Source organism: Puntigrus tetrazona, chromosome 8, assembly GCF_018831695.1.
Source record: "Puntigrus tetrazona isolate hp1 chromosome 8, ASM1883169v1, whole genome shotgun sequence".
Taxonomy (NCBI): Eukaryota; Metazoa; Chordata; class Actinopteri; order Cypriniformes; family Cyprinidae; genus Puntigrus; species Puntigrus tetrazona.
In genome coordinates, this window is record NC_056706.1 from 6020859 (window position 1) to 6033283 (window position 12425).

Genomic DNA, 12425 nt, shown 5'->3' on the forward strand with positions numbered 1-12425 from the left:
CCATTGTACTTACATAAAACAAAATGTACTTACCATGTAACTAAGATATGGAACAGTTTGTACTTACTAGTTTGTAATTATGTAGAAGTAATAGGCTGCTACTGTTACATTAGAATTACAGAATATTAAAATAAAGTGTATCAAGATTTTACTTAAGTGTACTTCATGTGTATCTAGCTGGACCGTTTGATTAAACGTATTAGTACACATTTTAAATACATGTAATACCTTTCTAATTATATTAAAGGACAGAATATTATGCAGGCATAAGCTACTTCAAATAAAGTATTTCAAGTTAGTACTTACAGGCTGTTCCATAACTTACTTAGTTAAATGATAAGCACATTTTATTTGATATAAGTACAATGGCTAGAAAGTATAATTCGGTAAAGTATTGTGACACCTTATTATTAACCAATGTTTTTAGCATTTATCAGCTGGAACAAATCATTCTGAAAGTGATTCCAACAATATTGTTTATCATTATAGCTGTAGTGTTTACTCTGCTTTTCTCTAATATTGACAATGATTTTTAGGACTAAATGTTTTTTGTTTATCTTTATAGTTATCGTCCTTGGTGCAAACAGACCTGTGGTCAGGTGACGGTTTACGAATAATCTTGAAATGGTCAAGTATCGGTCAGCATAGATGCACTGCACACGGAAGGTGAAGTAGATAAAAGAGTTTGGTGTGGGTCAGCTTTGAGACATCTTATAAAACAACTTCAAAGAAGATTTTCCCCCTTGGGAGTAATCAAACATTTTTTTTTTTTTAGCTCTTTTTCATTTTCGGGCCATCTTTGACACGAAATTTGCCATTTGCCAAACTTCCAAATGGAATTATTCATCGAGCCTGTCAGAGTGAAGGAAGAGCGCTGTTTGATGATGCTGTTGTTTGGAGGCTGCAGCCTCCGTCTGGATCAATGAAAACGCAGTCTGAGGAGCTCGGCTCAAGCTCTGTAGTAACTCTGCGTCTTTCGCATTTAAACAATACGCCAAGATGCATTTAAATCCAATGCATTTCTCAACAAAGTATTTTGTTCAAGACAAGTGAGCGATTGTTTTCTACAGAACCGTTTTAGAACTGCTCTGCAAATTACAATGATTTCTGTGGGATCGTGTGGCACTGCAGCCCGGAGTAATGACAGGATAACACCCTATTCTTGACCAAACATATGCGGTTATGTTGGCATCATGTCTCAGTAATAAGCTCTGTCAGCTGTCAAAAGGCTGAAGGTCTGCAGATTCCTTCACGTCTATTGTGTGCATGTAGTGAATTCCTGTAATGCTTAGCTGCTGAGCCTGCATTCCCAACCTCCTCTCATCTCCCCACTTCTCCCCTTCTCCTGTAATCTTTATGCTTGGCCTCTCTCTGCCCTCTTGTGTCCGTGCCTGTGGTGTGTGTCTGACAGCTTTAATTGTGCTGACAGTCCCAGACATGGCGTGAAACATTTGGAGGCTGAAAAACGTAGATTTGAAGGCCCTGTCTGGATTTGTATAACCTGGTCCGTACTTTGTAGGACAGCAGAAGGCTAAGCCCCGTCCCTGACCCGCATACGGCAGTGTTAGACTGTTAGTCACACCAGGGCTAGTCTGAGGCTCTGTTCCTAAAAACCTTGCGAGATGTCTACAAAGACAGCATTCTTAGGCATTATAGACGCACACATCATGAAGATGTGTGACATTTGAAGATATTTTTGTGTTTTAAGGCCAAACAATTCAGTAGACAACCAATTAATATTGAACTTATATCCTGTAAGTGGACCGTATTTTATACTTTTAAAGAGTTCATGTTTTTAATCATAAGCCAAATTGCAAATGATACTGTACTTTTCATGGGTACAAATGGTTTTACAGTTAAATTTGTAAAATAAATGTACAAAATAATCAATAAACAATTAAATAAATACATAATTATAAGTAAAATAAAATAAATACGATTTAAGAAAATTATATCTGAAATATAATATAATATAATAAAATATCTGAAGAGTTTTTCATTGTGTATTCTAATTAATCTCAAAATATAGTTGTTATATTGATTAGATTACTTTGATTAGAACTAACTAAAAATACAACTAACACATTCTCTGTTTTTTGCAAATACACTTTTTAAAAATAAAAAAAGTTTCTAATGTATGCATTAAATGTTAAAGATGTTTAGTGGGCCCCTTAAGGGGTTAAACCACTATTCCCCACTTCTTGAATTTATGCCTCGACAAGTAACAGTTCTGTTATTACCAGAAGAACTGAGATATGTTTCTCGCCCCCTTACTGTGCCAATGCACCAAGGTTACAAGATAAACATTCCTGGAAGACATCTAATTTAAGATGAAATATTGCAAGAGGACCCTTACGCCAAGACATCCATAATGCCAAATGCACACTGTAACACTAAAGATCCTCATGCATGCAATTAACAACTCACAGTTTCAGAATAAGAATAACTAGCTATTGTAAGGCTTGTGCTCAAAACAAACATTATGCCAGTGGGTTAAAATAAATTATTTAATTCAAATTATACTCTCTCAAAATAAGTCTTAACATATTATTTTGCCTCTCAATCCAAATCTTGATTTAATGTTTAATTATTATTATTATTATTATTATTATTATTACAACACAAAAATGCATGTGTATGCTGGAATTACTGATAAAGAAGCAGGAAAACTGTCCCTTTTCTGAATAAATAAATATAAAGGATTCCTTTCACTTTCCAGTTAAAACACCTACAAATCTAAATATCTCATCTCAAATGTCCCATATACAATATCATATTTTTTCAATTATTCAGTTATATACAGTCATATACAGATTTTCAGTTACATTTACTTGTTTATTCTTGAAGCAAGTCAAACCAGATCAAATATATATTCACATTAAAAATGCACTACCTGAAAACTAGTATTATAATATATATATATATATATATATATATATATATATATATATATATACAGACGTGGACAAAATTGTTTAGTACCCTTTGGTCAATGAAAGAAAAAGTCACAATGGTCACAGAAATAACTGTTATCTGACAAAAGTAATAATAAATAAAAATTCTATAAATGTTAACCAATGAAAGTCAGACATTGTTTTTCAACCATGCTTCAACAGAATTATTTAAAATAATAAACTCACGAAACAGGCATGGACAAAAATGATGGTACCCCTAGAAAACACTGAAAATAATGTGACCAAAGGGACATGTTAATTCAAGGTGTGTCCACTAATTAGCATCACAGGTGTCTACAACCTTGTAATCAGCCATTGGGCCTATATATATGGCTCCAGGTAATCACTGTGTTGTTTGGTGATATGGTGTGTACCACACTCGACATGGACCAGAGGAAGCAAAGGAAAGAGTTGTCTCAAGAGATCAGAAAGAAAATTATAGACAAGCATGTTAAAGGTAAAGGCTATAAGACCATCTCCAAGCAACTAGATGTTCCTGTGACTACAGTTGCACATATTATTCAGAAGTTTAAGATCCATGGGACTGTAGCCAACCTCCCTGGACGTGGCCGCAGGAGGAAAATTGATGACAAATCTAAGAGACGGATAATCCGAATGGTAACAAAAGAGCCTAGAAAGACTTCTAAAGAGATTCAAGGTGAACTTCATGCTCAAGGAACATCAGTGTCAGATCGCACCATCCGTCGTTGTTTGAGCCAAAGTGGACTACATGGGAGACGACCAAGGAGGACACCATTGTTGAAAACGAATCATAAAAAAGCAAGACTGGAATATGCCAAACTACATGTTGACAAGCCACAAAGCTTCTGGGAGAATGTCCTGTGGACAGATGAGAGTTTTTGCCAAGGCACATCAGCTGTATGTTCACAGACGAAAAAATGAAGCATATCAAGAAAAGAACACTGTCCCTACTGTGAAACATGGAGGAGGCTCTGTTATGTTCTGGGGCTGCTTTGCTGCGTCTGGCACAGGGTGTCTTGAATCTGTGCAGGGTACAATGAAATCTCAAGACTATCAAGGAATTCTAGAGAGAAATGTACTAGCCAGTGTCAGAAAGCTTGGTCTCAGTCAGAGAGTCATGGGTCTTGCAACAGGACAATGACCCAAAACACACCGCTAAAAACACCCAAGAATGGCTAAGAGGAAAAATTGGACTATTGTAAAGTGGCCTTCTATGAGCCCTGACCTCAATCCTATTGAGCATCTTTGGAAGGAGCTGAAACATGCAGTCTGGAAAAGGCACCCTTCAAACTGGACACAACTGGAGCAGTTTGCTCATGAGGAGTGGGCCAAAATACCTGCTGAGAGGTGCAGAAGTCTCATTGACAGTTACAGGGAAGCGCTTGATTGCAGTGATTGCCTCAAAAGGTTGCGCAACAAAATATTAAGTTAGGGGTACCATCATTTTTGTCCAGGTCTGTTTCATGAGTTTATTTTTTTAATAATTCTGTTGAAGCATGGTTGAAAAACAATGTCTGACTTTCATTGGTTAACATTTATAGAATTTTATTTATTATTACTTTTGTCAGATTACAGTTATTTCTGTGACCATTGTGAGTTTTTCTTTCATTGACCAAAGGGTACCAACAATTTTGTCCACGTCTGTATATATATATATATATATATATATATATATATATATATATATATATATATATATATATATATATATATATATATATATATATATAATATAAATAAACATACATATATATTTTTTCCTCCAAACTGTAAAATCATACAATCTCATTTTTTGCACTATTTGCCAGCTCTGACATGGTAAAAAAGATGTCTCCCCGTTGTGAAAACAAGTTCTTTGGGTTCAGCCTTCCATGAAGGCACTTAGCATAACGTCCGTTATCAAACATGAGAAACACGCTCTCAGATAACAACTAAACAAGACTCCTGACCGTAGCGAGCCACTGCTAAGAGCCTGAATGTGTCGGAGCATCTGCTGAAACAATACATCTAATGTCATTATCTGTTGTTCGCAGCCAGACAGTCTAGCCTGAGCCATAACGCAGAGGAGTCCACGGTCTGAAGCCGGGGCCTGTGGGGACATCCGTAACCCTGGGCTCCAAACGATCGCATCTACATACATCACCAGAGCAAGGTATTGGATTTCTCCCAGGGCTCTCAAAGTGGTCCGCACAGCATGAGGGCGCACTATTGCCCTTCCTCCTTCTGTTCTGACAAGCCCGGGATCCCGTTCAATTAGCGTGGATCCGGTTCGGCGTACTCGCACGAAAGGCTCTGTATCGCTAGAGACAGCGGGACTCTCTTGTGGCCCCGCAGGAGCCAAATACACAACTCATCGGCATGCAGGAGGGGCGTTCACGTTAGAGCATGCTTACAAACACTGTGCTCTTTCTGTCTTGCGTCAGTTAATAGATCCTGTCATTAGTTTAGCTCTGTAATTAAGCAAAATGGGTGAGCTGAAAGCAGTGGAATAACTGTTTATCTTAGGCTTCTGGTAGGGGGTAAACAGAAGCGACAGACTGATGCCAATATTTGAATGTAACATACCTCTGGAAAATAAATACACAGAACTCGGAGAGAATTGCTCAAGTGCATATACATGCTATGTTTCTTCTATATGTAAGTGTTTTTTCAACTTTCTTTGTCTAACTTCGCAATTCACAGATTGAGATCACGTTAAATGATCATAATTCTGTAAAATGGAAACGTTTTACCACTTCCTTAATTTAGTTTTGCTACTTTTCTTTATATTACTGTTCAAAGATCACTGAAAGATTATTAAATGCTTTTGAAAGAAGACTCTTATGCTCAGAAATGTTGCATTTATTTGAAAATACAGTAAAAACATTCATTTTTTAAAAATATGATTACCATTTAAAATGTCATTTTTTCTATTGTATTTAAAAATAACAATTTATTCAGTATTTTAATGTTTTTTTTTGCTGTCAAAAAAGTACATTCAAATTACGTTTTTGTTTACATAATAGATGAGTATGCACTGTATATATATATATATATATATATATATATATATATATATATATATATGTATATATATATATATATATATATATATATATATATATATATATATATATATATATATATATATATATATATATATATATATATATATATATATATGTACACTTTGATTAATGTAATCAAAAGAAAAAGAAATGTTTTAAAACAAATGTACAACTCTTTTAAGCATTACTTACTAACCTTAAACTTTTAAATGGCTGTGTTTAGATATATTTATATAGACATATATTTCACTAACAGTTGGTAACTTTGCAGTTATGTCAACTAGCAGTCACATTAGTAGATTGTTTGCTTAATATCTTCTAACACTTTATATTGATGGGTACACAACATCAGAAATAGGCAACTACTACTCTGAGTTAGTAGACATGTAGTTGCTAATTAATAAGAATCAAAGAATCAATTAACATGTAGTTGACATGCAGTTACAAAGTTAATGTCTAGTAGAATGTCTAAAGTGGACTATCAAAATAAAGAGTAACCCCATGCGATTGTATTCCATGGGTACAGTATTACAGCATTGATACATTCTTACACAACACCCCATCAACTCTGCACCCACTTCATTGTGAGGAGCAGAAGGGTATAATATTGCCCTTCTCAGGAAACATGGTGCTGCCAGCTGTGCCTGTGGCATTTCCAAATCGCAGCTAAATGCAGCAAGATTCACGACCCATCTGTCTCATTTACGGCAAGCTTCAACCAGGACTGATTGCATCTCCTCTAAGGACCGTTCCCCATTAGACGGCCATTGAGGTCTATAAAGGCTGGCTTAAGTCTATCAGGAAGCCTAATCCTCCTCTCCTCTTAGGCTGACCCGAGGATTCAGAGCCAGCTGTGGCCGTGTCGCTCACTTATCTCTGAGTGGAGTCATTAGGACCGGTGCTTCTCGCCCCAGGCAGGAAGTAAACAGCACAGCGGCGATGACATGCTCTCTCCTCAGGGTGCGTGATGACACCTGCTTTATCCCACTAGTAACAACTGATGGGATTAGCCTCGTAACAGAGTTCAATGAACTGTGGTCTAAAGTGAGTCGACAAGTGCGATCCGGTGCCCTTTGCTCCACTAATCTCGACAAACAGAATCTGTCATAAAAGTCAGTAAAGCTGTATGTGCCGCGCTACAACTGTTATCCACAGCAAACACTTTCTATGTTGTAATAGGCAGTGTGGTCTAGTAAGGCCTGGCGAGTCGTAAGTGCAAACCTGTGAAGTTAATCCATCAGGTTTGTAGTACATATTTACTGTACTGAGTACAGTGCAAAAGTATGTACTTCCTTTAAATTTTTGCAACTTTAGATTTTTGTTCCGTTGTTGTCCATGCCAAAAGATATCCCTTCCTAGAGAATATTGCCATTAAAGGAACAGTTCCACCAAAAATGAAAATTACCCCATATTTTACTCACCCTGAAGCCATCCTGGGTGTATATGACTTTCTTCTTTCTGACAAACACAGTCAGAGTTTTTTAACAATGTATCCTGGCTCTTTCTGATGCTGGTGAATAGTGCCAATTATTTTGAAGCTCCATAAATCAGATATATAGTACTGAAAAACTAACCTACATGCCTTCAGGGGGTTATCACATGTCCTGTGAAAGAAATCGATTGGTTTTTGAAGCTTGGATAAATAATAAAAAAAACTAACTGTGTTTCTTTGTCTGAAATAAAGTCATATACACCTCTGATGGCTTCAAGGTGAGTAAAATATGGGCTAATTATAATTTGTGGGTGAACTATGTGATGTTGTTATTGTTAACAGAAACTTTTTTAAAATAATTTTGTTAACTGATGCATATAATAAAATACATTGAATCTGAATATAAAATATGAACAATAATAATTCATATTAATTGTTAATAATAATAATCTATACTTAATATGCTGTAAATAATACATAATAGAAATGTGAATTATTGTGTGTGTGTGTCTGTGTGTGTGTGTGTGGATAATGGATGAAAAAAAATAAAAAATAAATAAACAAACAGGTAAAACTAAAATTACATAATACCTAATACCTAACTAAAGTTTATATTAAAGCAAGATAATTCAAAATACTTCTTTAAAAAATTATAAGATTAGCTTTTAAATAATACTAAACACTGATTTTGAAAATGAGTGATTTTTTTCGTTTTAGGGGTATTGAGCAATTGAAATCTACAAACTGATTACCAATTAAAACGTTCCAGATTAAAACATCTTTAATTTGAAAGATTTTAGTACAGACACACCTGTAAGGATTCTTAATAAACTCTCACTTAATTCATTGGAGAAATAGGCACAAATGGCAACATAATATATATATATATATATATATATATATATATATATATACACACACACACGCACACACATACATGTACATATATACATTATATATATAAATCAAGACATTTGCAAAGTATAAAGTGTACAGCACAACAGGAACTGTGTCTAAAGTTAAACTGACTGACATTTTGAACTCATTTTTATCTCAGAGAGGTGTTTAAATCCTCCAACGATCGTAAATGTGCTATTTCTTATCTGTGCTGCGGTCGTAATTGCGTACCGTGACTTTAAAAGGTGTTGACGTGTCTGCATCCATAGCGACCACCGTTTTGTCCACTGTACTGCCAGGCATACTGCGCCGCCGGCCCACCCTGTCAGTGAGAGACTCTGAGAACACACAGACAGAGACAGAGAGAAAAATCAGAGTGAGGACTGCCAACCTGCCAAGAGCTGTTCTACGATCAGATTTCCCCTAGGATAAACAAACCCGCAGATGAACACGATCAAAAAACAGTAACAGCATTGGAAAACTGAAAAAAAAAAATAAAATACAGGAAGGTGTTCAGCATCATCTCTCCATCATGCTTGCTAAGATTTAGACAAGTATGTTTTGGATGGTTGCCAGGGGGTTGCTGTGCCATTGCTATGTGGCTTTTGAGTGGTATTAGGTGGCCTGTCACTGCCCACCCATAATTCTCTACAGTATGCCGCTTCTGTAGTCACATGTGTCGGTCATGCGCAGCCTGCATCAGCCTGTCAGACTCTGCTCGGCATTCAGCACACGCCTGCATCTCTGTCTAAACGATTGATGGAGGGAAGGAGGGAACAAGTGTTTGTGCGGAAAACAAATGAGAGAGCGAACGCAGTCAACCTGAAAGACAAGATCTATGAAATTCATCCTACTGTCTCTCTCTTTGCACAGTCTGAATCATGTCAAACTCAAAACAAAGTGGAGGAAGGGCTTCTGTGCCTCTCGCTGGTTTTGTACTCGGAAAGATGCGTCACTAACAAGATTTGGAAGGTTTTTTTTTTTTTTTTTTGTGTGTGTGCTCTTTCTGACAGCACTTTTCTTGTGCCAGAATTGGTTGTTGAAATAAAAAAGCTTTCTGTTCTACAGCATGAAAAATATCCTGTTATATTTATGGTATTAAAAACCTTGGCGGCTGTGGTTGCCCAAAATTCACTGTAAAGATGTGACAGTGTTACAAGATGCCTGTATATTTTACAATTTATAACGGCATGTTTCAATAAGTGGTTGTTAATTTACCTATATACTCTACTCTATACATCTGCCTTTTAACATAAAACGTGTCAAGAAACATCATAATCATGAACTTAATCATGTTTTTTCACAAATTTAAATATCTTGTTTTTTATGATGTTATCGTGTATTTATTGTATATTTATTGTGTGTGTGTGTTTATATATATATATATATATATATATATATATATATATATATATATATATATATATATATATAAACTTGAACCTCTAACAGTACTCTCTGTTCCATTTTATCTTCTTGTTTTTTTTTTATTATTTAAGAAATAAATAAATAGTTGACCTTCTAACACTCACACAAACACACACTTTCAGTTAACCAATTTACTGATTTTTTACAATATTAATTCAAAATTACATACTATTTTTTACAGTGTACAGAGAACATCAAATTCACTGACACCTGGAACCAAACTAATGATATAAACTGCCAAAGAAAAACAATTATGTGTTAATAAATATTGCCACGAGGAACAGTATTGCAGTCTCAGTCATCATTTAGTGTTGGCTGAGCAGAACTACACATGATCTGACAACATGGAGGAAGAGTGATTAACAGCCCTGCGTAGGTATCGACATATGAAGACTCCGTCTGTGTGTGTGTGTGTGTGTGTGTGTGTTGTAATTTCACTGTTTTCTCACTGGAGAGATGAACAGATTGGAATCTCAGCGCCGCCTCTTGCTTATGTTGATATCACAACATCCTTGATCCATATGTTAAGCATGGAAGCAAGATCACATGATCTTTGACTTAAACGCAGTGTTTAAAAACAGTGAAAATCCACAGGGTATTTCACATTTAAGTCTATAAGTAGGCCAAAGCACTATATACATCATTCTTAACAAGGTAATAGATTATGTATTTTTAAATATGACTATGTATACTCCTGTTCATAAACATCAGCATCTCTTTAAACAGCGTGTTTGTTCTAAATTATGACTACAATGCCTCTACCAACCTGCAAACTAATATCTGGTTCATACTTTCATTATGATAAAGCTGCTTGAATAGGATTGATAAAATGCGGCAAAAATGGAAAAACAATAAACAACAATCAAAAGATAGCTCCAACTTTTTTCCACCCGGAGCCAAGTATTTATGAAAAGTGGAGACAGTAAAATGCTTTCATATTGAGAAGACAAGCAGCTCAAAGAAAAGCCTCCACTGGCACAGACCTGCGGGCAGGGGGTCTGAACTCCCGACCGCTCTGCTCATATTTGTCCAGAGCAAACATGCTGACAAGAATGCAAAAGTTGTGTTCATGAGCTGCTGTGGAAATGCTTTCCATTTTAGGGTGGGCAAAAGTAAATAAATACAACATCAGAGGACTGATGATCGACACACACCAAAAAAAAAACAAAAAAACACACACAATAATGCTTAGACTAAAGTTAGTTATCTAAATGAACATTATGTTTCATATATATATATATATATATATATATATATATATATATATATATATATATATATATATATATATATATATATATCTTACATCAAGGAAACCAGACAATGATCATTCATGGTAATAAAATAAAAATAAAAACTTTATGAATTAATATGATTGCAAAGTGTTTTATTTTATTTATTAAAAATAAAACTAAATAAAATAAAATGGCTCCTCTAACCTTTTTAACCAGCATGAAGCTTCAAATAATTTTCCATGTTAGTAATTTGAACCCCAAATGTTTAATGGCAATAAACTTAATGACTAAATATGTTAAACCTGTTTTAAGAAAAAGAGTAAACTATTCAAAAAAAAAAAAAAAAAAAAAAAAAATAAAATAAAATTAAATTAAATTAAATTAAATAGTACAGCATGGCCCCTGTAACTTATTGATTTCAAACAGAAAGTTCTCAACTGGTATGAGCCATCAAACAATGTTCCATATATGTTAATCAGTTCAACCCCAGATGTTGGGAAGACTTGTGGGCCATTTGCCAGAGAATTACAGCAGAAATGCTCGGCGCTAGCGGCCCTATTAATCTGCTGTGAACAAGATGCATGGCCCAGCTGTGTAAGAGACGCCTGCACCGGGGTGCCACCGTCCTCCATCTGATCTCACAGAGGACTCTGTCATTCCAGGAAATTACACAGAAGTGCTACGGTCTCATTTAGCATTCAAGCAGGGCTATAACTCACAGGCCTGTCTCATTTGCTCTTAATCTAAATGCACGTTCCTTTCTTCAGATTTGGCTCGACTTGTCGCAGCAAGAGATGATGGGTCTTTGCAGGCCCTTCGGTTCGCTTAGACGAAGGCCTGGGATACAATAGGTTTTTTTTTTACTTCTTTGGCAGCGATGCCCTTTTAAGGCTTAAAAGCACAGACAATAACATAAAACACAAAACAACTTTTTCGGCAATGGCAATATCTTTGTAACATACAGTGACCTGCAGGTATTTTATAATTGATTCCGAATTACAATGGTACAAATTATAAAAAGGTTATATAAATATAAATTATAAAAGAAAAAAAGACTTTGCCTGAGTCTATATAGCAGAACATAACTATGTGACCCAGAAAGAATCTGATGTAATAACGGTTAGAAAATAAACAGATTTAGCAAGTAATGTTCTGTCAAATACCCAAATTGCTTAACTTGTGAGATACAGACCGTTATATAAAGTTATTTTAATCGGAATATTACTGTTTGTACTGCATTTTTAATCAAATATGCATTCCAATGCAACCTTGGTAAGACTTCCACAAATGTAAAAAATAAAATCCTTTTTGAAAGTATGTGTCCATTCCCTAGATTTAATAATATCCACGCTCCTCTCAACCTATCAATCAAACAGCTAAAACGCTGTGCAGGCCTTCCATCTAACAAGCCCACCATGGCGAAAGGAAATGGAAAACAGGCAGTGACAAA

The 12425-nt window shown here is 35.4% G+C and overlaps 1 pseudogene; it reads right to left on the reverse strand.

Annotated features, from left to right (window-relative positions):
* Positions 1 to 12425, reverse strand: part of LOC122351069 — an 89775-nt pseudogene that overhangs the window by 49262 nt on the left and 28088 nt on the right.